Below are 9558 nucleotides of genomic sequence, written 5' to 3'. Positions count from 1 at the left end.
CCACCATCAAAGAAGGTTTAGGGACATGTGCCTGTCAAATTTCTCAACTTAATCAATTCAACCCCAAAGATTTTCATTCTATATCTCAGAATCACACTCACATTTAGCGCTGTGTTTATCTTATAATAAGAGACCTAGGAGGTTGAGCATTTAATTGAAATTGGAGCTTTGTAACGTTTATAAGTAAGCCTTCATCTTTAAAAATATTTTTTAATGTTTTATTTATTTCTGAGAGAGAGAGACAGCATGAGCAGGGAAGGGTCAGCGAGAGGGAGATACAGAATCTGAAGCAGGTTCCAGGCTCTGAGCTAGCTCTCAGTACAGACCCTGATGTGGGTCTGGAACCCACAAACCATGAGATCATGGCCTGAGCCGAAGTCGGACACTTAACCGACTGAGCCACCTACGTGCCCCAGTAAGCCTTCATCTTAAAACTCACCCAAGTTCACCTTGCAAGCAAATTAAATAAGGAATTCCTCAAAGCCACCACACAGACCTTTTTATTTTCTATCAGTCACTTGAGCTGGAAATGTAAGACTTCAGTTTTACATGTATATGTTCTGAGAAGTAGTTTACAGTCCCACCTATAGTATTTCCACTTACTGTTGTCATTATAGCCACTAAACGAAACAACAGTTTGATATCCAGTGTTTTTCTCTGTACCTAAATTTTATTCAATATTACCAAAAGTGATGATTTGAGAAATTATGGTGCTATAATATTTCACACATTATGAATACCCTATCCTCCCCAGAGAGATTATAGGATGCTCACAAAATACATATGTAACCCAAATTTGAGGGACTATTTTCTGAGTCTGTACTCATTACTCTGTCAATCAAGCCCTTCAAAAACAATGAGGTGCACTCAATAGGTATAACAGATGATAATTTAGTAAAGCCACTATTTATTTTATTTTATTTTTATTTCTGAAACAAATTTATTCTCACTCTGCCATTTTTTAAAATATAATTTATTGTCAAATTGGCTTCCATACAACACCCAGTGCTCTTCCCAACAAATATCCTCCTCAATGCCCATCACCCATTTTCCTCTCTCTCCCACCCACCATCAACCCTCAGTTCAACCCTCAGTTTGTTCTCTGTATTTAAGAGTCTCTTATGCTTTGCCCCCCTCCCTCCGGTTTGTAACTTTTCCCCCATTCCCTCCCCTCTTAGTTTTCTGTTAAGTTTCTCAAGATCCGCATATGAGTGGAAACATATGGTATCTTTCTCTGACTAACTTATTTCACTTAGCATAATACTCTCCAGTTCCATCTATGTTGCTACAAATGGGCTCAATGGCTGGATCAGGGATGCAATCTGTGTAAAAGTACTATTTAAAAGGTATGGGCAGAATTTAAAAAACAACCAAGATGATGAAAGACCCAGGGACTAGCAACAATAAGGGAAATGTTAGCACCCTAGGTCATAAGAGAAAAGGATTAAGATCAGGACTTCCCAAACCTCAGGAGAGCTGTGACCATAGAGAGAGAAGAATTCTTCCAGGAGCTAGGATCATAAGTAAAGGCCATAGCCATTCACAACAAAACCACAAGAAGTCAAGGAGAGAGTAGAGGATACAGACTCAACCCTTTCATTTCTGGCCTTCAGATTTGCTGCCAATAGCTTGTAAGATTTGGCTTCTAAGCCACAGCTAGTTTATTAGTCCTAGTCACCAGTGCAATAAAGCAGAGCATGCATTCTTTCTGGCTTCTGGAAAGACGACTACCACAATTATAAGAAATAATTCTATGCATGTGTAGTTTTCCTAACATAGATAGATAATAGATGGATGGATAGATAGATATAGAAGAATGGAAAGAGAGAGAGATTTTCAAAGAACAAAACAAAACCAAAAAATTGTCAACTGGCATTATTGGGGAGGACATGGTTTGTTGGGAGGAACAGCTATTAATGTCCCATAGGACATAGCCCTACTGTATTATCCTAAGAGTGCAGCTTCCCACCAGGGAATATTCTAGGAATTGGGGGAAAGGGTTCTTGTAAAAGAATTGAAAGAATGATGAAAACTGACACCTAAAGGAACTAGAAGGAGAGCAACAAGAGTACTCCAAACCCAGTAGGAGAAGAGAAATAATAAAAATCATAGCAGAAATAAACAATATAGAAACCAAAAGAAAACAGTTCATCAAATCAATGAAACCAAGAGTTGGTTTTTTGAAAAAATAAACAAAATTGACAAACCTCTAGCCAGGCTTCTCAAAAAGAAAAGAGAGACCACTCAAACTGACAAAATCATGAATGAAAATGGATTTATTACAACCAATCCCTCAAAAGTACAAGCAATTATCAGGGAATACTATGAAAAACTATATGCCAACAAACTGGACAACTTAGAAGAAATGGACAAATTCCTAAACACACACTCACTACCAAAATTCATATGGGAAGAGATAGAAAATCTGAAAAGACCCATAACTAGTGGAGAAATTGAATCAGTTATCAAAAACCTCCCAACAAATAAGAGCCCTAGGCCAGATGGCTTCCCTGGGGAATTCTACAAGACATTTAAAACAGAATTAGAACCCATTCTGCTCAAGCTATTCCAAAAAATAGAAATCGATGGAAAACTTCCGAACTCATTCTACAAAGCCAGCATCACTTTGATTCCCAAACCAGACAGAGGCCCAGCAAAAAAAGAGAACTACAGGCCAATATCCCTGATGAATACAGAAGCAAAAATCCTTAACAAGATACTTGCAAATCAAATTCAATAGCACATAAAAAGAATTATCCACCAGGATCAAGTGGGATTCATTCCTGGGTTACAGGGCTGGTTCAATATTCACAAATCAATCAATGTCTACATCACATTAACAAAGGAAAAGATAAAAACCAAATGATCCTGTCGATAGTTGCATCAAAAGTATTTGACAGAACACAACGTCCCTTCTTAATAAAGACCCTCGAAAAATTCGGGACAGAAGGAACTTACTTAAACATCATAAAAGACACCTATGAGAAGACTTCAACTAACATCATCCTCAATGAGGAAAAACTGAGAGCTTTCACCCTGAATTCAGGAACACTACACGGATGTCCACCCTCACCACTGTTGTTTAACATAGTGCTGGAAGTCCTAGCATCAGCCATCAGACAACTAAAGGAAATAAAAGGCATCAGAATTGGCAAAGAAGAAGTCACTCTTTCACTTTTTGCAGACGACATGATACTCTACATGGAACATCCAACAGACTCCACCAGAAGCCTACTAGAACTGATCTATAATTCAACAAAGTTGCAGGGTACAAAATCAATGTACAGAAATTGATTGCATTTTTATACACCAGTAATGAAGCAAGAGAAACAGAACTCAAGAAACTGATTGCACAAAAAATCATAAAATACCTAGGAATAAACCTAACCAAGAATATAAGAGATCTGTATGATGAAAACTATAAAAAACTTATGAAGGAAATTGAAGAAGACACAAAAAAATATAAAAACATTCCATGCCCATAGATCGAAAGAATAAGTATAGTTAAAATGTCATTACTACCCAAAGCAATCTACACATTCAATGCAATCCCAATAAAAATTGCACCAGCATTCTTCTCAAAATTAGAACAAAGTATCCTAAAATTTGTATGGAATCACAAAAGACCTCGAATAGTCGAAGTAATATTGAAGAAGAAAACCAAAACGGGAGGCCTCACAATCCCAGACACAGCCTCTACTACAAAGTTATAATCATCAAGACAGTATGGTATTGGCACAAAAACAGACACATAGACCAATGGAATAGAACAGAGAACTCAGAATTGGACCCACAAATGGATGGCCAATTAATCTTTGACAAAGCAGGAAAGAGTATCCAATGGAAAAAACGACAGCCTCTTTAACAGATGGTGCTGGGAGAACTGGACAGCAACATGCAGAAGAATGAAACTAGATCATTTTCTCACACCATACACAAAAATAAACTCAAAATGGATAAAGAACCTGAACGTGACACAGGAAACCATCAAAACCCTAGAGGAGAAAGCAGGAAACAACCTCCTTGACCACAACCGCAGCAATTTCTTACTTGACACGTCGCCAAAGGCAAGGGAATCAAGAGCAAAAATGAACTACTGAGACCTCATCAACATAAAAAGCCTCTGCACAGGAAAGGAAACAATCCATAAAACTAATAGGCAGCTGATGGAATGGGAAAAGATAGTTGCAAATGACATATCAGATAAAGGGCTAGTATCCAAAGTCTATAAGCAACTCACCAAAGTCCACACCCGAAAAACAAATAATCCAGTAAAGAAATGGGCAGAAGACATGAACAGACACTTCTTCAAAGAGGACATCCAGATGGCCAACAGACACATGAAACGATACTCAGCGTCCCTACTCATCAGGGAAATACAAATCAAAACCACACTGAGATACCACCTCTCGCCGGTCAGAGTGGCTAAAATGAACAAATCATGAGACTATAGATGCTGGCGAGGATGTGGAGAAAAGGGCACCCTCCTACACTGTTGGTGGGAATGTAAACTGGTGCAGCCCTTCTGGAAAACAGTGCGGATTTTCCTCAAAACATTAACAATAGAACTCCCCTTGATCCACAATAGCACTGCTAGGAATTTACCCAAAAGATACTGGAGTGCTGATGGATAGGGGCACATGTACCCCAATGTTCATAGCAGCACTCTCAACAATAGCCAAAACATGGAAAGAGCCTAAGTGTCCATATACTGATGAATGGATCAAGAAGATGTGGTTTATGTAAACAATGGAATACTACACGGCAATGAGAAAGAATGAAATCTGGCCATGTTTAGCAACATGGATGGAGCTTGATGTTGTTATGCTGAGCAAAATAAGCCAGGCAGAGAGGGACATATACCATATGTTTGCATGTATAAGTAGATTAGGAGGAACTTATGGGAGGATCATGGGGAGAAGAAGGGAAAATTAGTTGGGGAGAGGGAGGGAGGCAAACCATGAGAGATTCTTGAATGCTGAGAACAAACTGAGGGCTGATGGGGTAGGGGAGAGGAGAAGGGGGTGATGGGCATGTAGGAGGTCACTTGTGGGGGTGAGCACTGGGTGTTATATAGAAACCAACGTGACAGTGAACTATTTGAGAAAAAAAAAAGAAAATTGACAAAAACAAGACATTGTATTTCCTGCATGTTAGATCACTTTACTTCAAAAAGGCAACTATGATACTGTATCACAGTTCTCAGGTATCAAAGCTGTGGAATTTGAAAAGTAAAGCATAAAACAGTGAGTCAAGGGTGATTAGAACATATTGGTACTTTAACTGATCAAACATACATTAGCTTGCACTTGTCAGTAGAATATGGTGAGATACTTGGAATGATTACATACTTCTTTCTGCCATTGTATGTATAATGTAGTCTATATTTATACTAGGTAATTCTATTCTAAAACAAGATAAATACAAAATAACATTTTTTATTGCTGACAACCAACCCTATTCATTTATTTATCTTCTCTGAAATATATATTGAGTACCTATTAAATTCAAAACTGAAATGCAAGTGATACTCACACAGATTTGACTGCATTACAAAATAAGCCACCCCTTACAAACTTCATACTGATGGAAAGGTGATTTTCAGATGTTGCAGTACATGCAAAAATTTGTACCTTTTCTTTGTTAAAAGCAAGGAAATGTCAAAAGCATATTAGACTAGCAGATAAATAATGATGTAAAATATTTTACTTGTAAATGTATTTTACTTGTAATTTGAGGAACAAACCAACGTGTATGGTGTATATGCCAAATAATAAACTGGCCTTGAAAATAATACAAAGCCCTAAAGTAATTAGCATTACTTCCATTTCAATGTTCATAAAACTTTTCTTTTTTTTTTTTAACTTTTTTTAAAATTTATTTTTGAGACAGAGAGAATGGGTACTAGTGGGACTGGGACAGAGATAGAGGGAAGACGCAGAGCATGAAGAAGAACTCCAGGTTCTGAGCTGTCAGCACAGAGCCCAACGCAGGGCTCTAACTCGTGTACCACGGGATCATGACTGAACCAAAGTCAGATTCTCAACCAACTGAGCCACCAAGGCGCCCCAACTTTCCTTTTTTGTAATAAAATAGTTTTGCCTGTTTTTAACTTTCTAGAACTCAGAGTTCTACTAATGTCATTCAAATCCATGATAATGTTCTATAGCAATTACTGTAAAAGCTTGTTCTGATTTTCAGCAGATTTCAGTCTCCCTTATAGTAGGTACTCAAAAGGTAAACAAGCTGGTTACTTGGAACTTTCATTTTATTTAATGCATAATTCCACTCTAAGCTTCAGTACATTTTTCATATTTGATGTTCTGAGGTATGTACTAGCCTAGTACAGAACATATTAGCTCTTCAGAAATCTAGCTTGCAAGAGTTTCTCTCCCTTAGTTAAATATACTCTCCCTGCTATGTGGATATTTGCATTATCTTTATAGAGGACATGGGAGAACTGTTGCCACCTTTTCTCTGGTGGGAGTCACCATATGGTTGTAGTTGAGGATTATAGTTAATGATAGAACAATGAGAACTCTCTTTTTTTCTTAATCGATATATGAGTTATTACTTTTTATTTTTATCTCCTTTTTTTTGGAGAGAGCTGAGGAATAGAGAGAGAGAGAGAATCCTTTCCTCTACTCAGTCTCCCAGGGTTCCAGAGTCAGATTATCCTTACTTGATCTATACAAGGAAGATTTGTCCCAAAAAGGCTACAGATCTAGAAGTGACCTAAGAGAGCATACATTCTAACCTCCCCCACAGAGGCTGACAGAGGCTAAGCAGTTACCAAGTTCATGCTTGTCCTGCATCAGAGTCCGTGATCCAGCACAGGTCCATAAGCAGTGTCACCAAGTTTCCTTCTGAGACATCCACCTTCAGTAATTTCAAGATCTTCAGCTTTACCATCAAGGCTCTTCAATTCAATTATATCCCAAATTCTGTGTAGGAGTAGATAAAGACTTAGAAGAGTCTTTTCTGCAATTCCACCTAGTACAGGTTCTTCAAACCTGTCTGATCATCAAAATACCTGGGGAAAATTTAGAAATCAGATTCCTAGTATAACTCACACCCCCAGAGTGATCTTGCTGGGCAACAGGCCACAAACTCAGAAGAAAGGCTTAAATTTCCATCCAAACTATGGCTAATGGAACCAGGGTGTTCAGACAGTAATATTTCAGCCTGAAACATTCTGTCTTTATTAAGAGGTAGGCCTACTTGGAATTCCAAGTCTGAATTTCCAAAACATCTAGGGTGATGACTCTAAATATACAAGTAGTCCTTTTTGGCACTTGGCTGAATGAAAAGGAAACATATATTTTTTAATGTTTGTTTATTTATTTAGAGAAAGAGAGAGAGAGACAGAGACAGAAAGAGACAGAGAGAGAGAGAGAGAGAAAATTCCAAGCAGGCCTTGCACTGTAAGCACAGAGCCTGACACAACTCAATCCCACAAACTGTGAGATAATGACTTGAACTGAAATAAAAAGTTAGACACTCAACCGACTGAGCCAGGCACCCCATAAATAAGATATATTAAGCACTGAGACTACAATAAAGGCAAACTTTTAGCCTGAAGAGAGAATGTGTGTGGCCTCTGCCTGAACTTCACCAAGTCTAATTAATATCTTAATTGAGTTACAAGTCCAATCCTATGCAGGTTCAGCTAATTCTTTCTTGAGTAGTTAGTTGATAATTAATAATCTAGTATGTCTGCCAACTCTAAGTGGTTTGTGCCTGAACAAAGTCTGATACCAGATCCCTGGAAAGACAGGATTCTGGGAATTAAGTATTACCAGGAAAAGAGTTTGGTCCAGGCAAGGTGGCAGGCAGCTGAGAGAGTTATATTTGATTTTTTATAACTTACCCTCTACTTGGGGGAGAGAGCTAACTCACACCTATATATCTAAATAATTTATATAACCTTTTTCTTCTCAGATTGTGTAAATAAAGATGATCACACTAACCTTTTCGACATTAAAGATAGAAACTTGATAGCTTCATATAGGGAAGGGGAAATGAAACAAAGAGAAAGTGAATAATTATCCCGAGGAATGAAGCTCAAAGAAAATACTTATTTCAAGGTTAAAGAGGAATTTGTCCTCTGATTATAGAAAAAAATTCTTTCTTTAAAGTGACCAAAGATGTTTATAGGAACAGAAGAATGTTACAGCAGACATAGAAGACAAGAATAATAATAAAACTGTAACAGTGGCAAGTTTGAGGCAATAATGTGGGTTAGTGACATATATAGATGCCAAATATATGTTTAAAAAAAACCTAGAAACAACTCAGATGTTCTTCAATGGTTGTAGGATTGCCATGGTATGGTACTTCCATACCATGAAATACTATTCAGCAATAAAAAGGAACAAAATATTTGTATACACAACAGTTTGGATGAATCTCAAGGGAAATATGTTAAATAAATAATCCTCAAAAGGTCAAGTACTAGAGTATTATTCCATTTATATAATATCTTGAAATAATAAAATTACAGAGATGGAGAACAAGTTAGTGGTTGCCAAAACTTAGGGAAAAGAGGGGTGAAATTTGGCTGTGGCTCTAAAATGTTAGCACAATGAATCATTTTGATAAAACTACTCCTTGCTCTCTATCCTGATAGTGGGAAGGTCACAGAAATTTACACGCAAATGCACACACACAAAAGAGTGCATGTAAAACAGTGAAATCTGAGTAAGATCTGTGGATTATACCAATGTCAATTTCCTGGCTGTGATATTGTGCTTTAATTTTTCAAAATGTCACCATTTTGGGGTAATTTTGGTGATGGGTGCATGGGATCCATCTGCATTGCTTCTTACAACCCATGTGAATTTACATTTTCTAAATATAAAAAAAATATTGAAAAAACAAACAGTGGGTATATTTAAGGAGACAATGTTAAATAGGAAAGTCTATGAAAGAAAGGTAGATTACATATGAATATCAAGTCTATCTAAAATACTTCAGAATATCCCAACCCTCACATTCAGTACGTCAGAAATCTTCTTGTTAGTAATGAAAATACATTTAAACATTAACCCTCAAACACACAAACTGTGTTCTAAGGCAGGAAGAGAAGGGTGTGTTTTTAAATGTTGGTTTTATTATTATTTGGGTACAGTGAGGCCAAAGATCAAGAGATAATGGCCACTGAAAAGATAGTTTATTACTCACAGTTTCTTAGAGGACATGCAATGCCATCCAGGACCACACTGGTAATCACCAGGATCGGTCAAGAGACAGGAGGTGCAAAGGTGAAACATGGGCAAGAGCCTTTACTGGGTTTTCCACAGGGAAGGAATATACAAGTCAGGGTGCATATAGGCTTGGGATTTACTAGAGTGAATAATTTCAGTGAGCTGTGGGGCACAGTAGGCATAGGGTAGGAAAGACATACTCCCTAGATAGTTGTGTACTATCTCTAAGAATTAGCTAACCCTAGGAGGGGCAGTCCCTCAGCGAGGCCCCATATATCAAATAATCAGAATAAAAAGACAAAGTTAATGTAGAGCATTGCTGACCATCACTTATGAAAAACAGACCTCTTTT

General features: G+C 37.5%; 1 long non-coding RNA gene across 1 annotated transcript in view; it reads right to left on the bottom strand.

Annotated features, from left to right (window-relative positions):
* Positions 1-6806: 6806 nt before the first annotated feature.
* The window catches only part of LOC144218269 (uncharacterized), a 146729-nt gene continuing 143977 nt past the window's right edge, over positions 6807-9558 (bottom strand). The window contains exon 3 of the long non-coding RNA XR_013331093.1: positions 6807-6944. This is a non-coding gene — a long non-coding RNA (uncharacterized LOC144218269). The remainder of the gene's footprint in view (positions 6945-9558) is intronic.

Source organism: Crocuta crocuta, unplaced genomic scaffold (assembly GCF_008692635.1).
Source record: "Crocuta crocuta isolate KB4526 unplaced genomic scaffold, BGI_CrCroc_1.0 scaffold471, whole genome shotgun sequence".
NCBI lineage: Eukaryota > Metazoa > Chordata > Mammalia > Carnivora > Hyaenidae > Crocuta > Crocuta crocuta.
The sequence above is the reverse complement of the archived record's forward strand: the minus strand, read 5'-3'. Positions and strand labels throughout refer to the sequence as shown.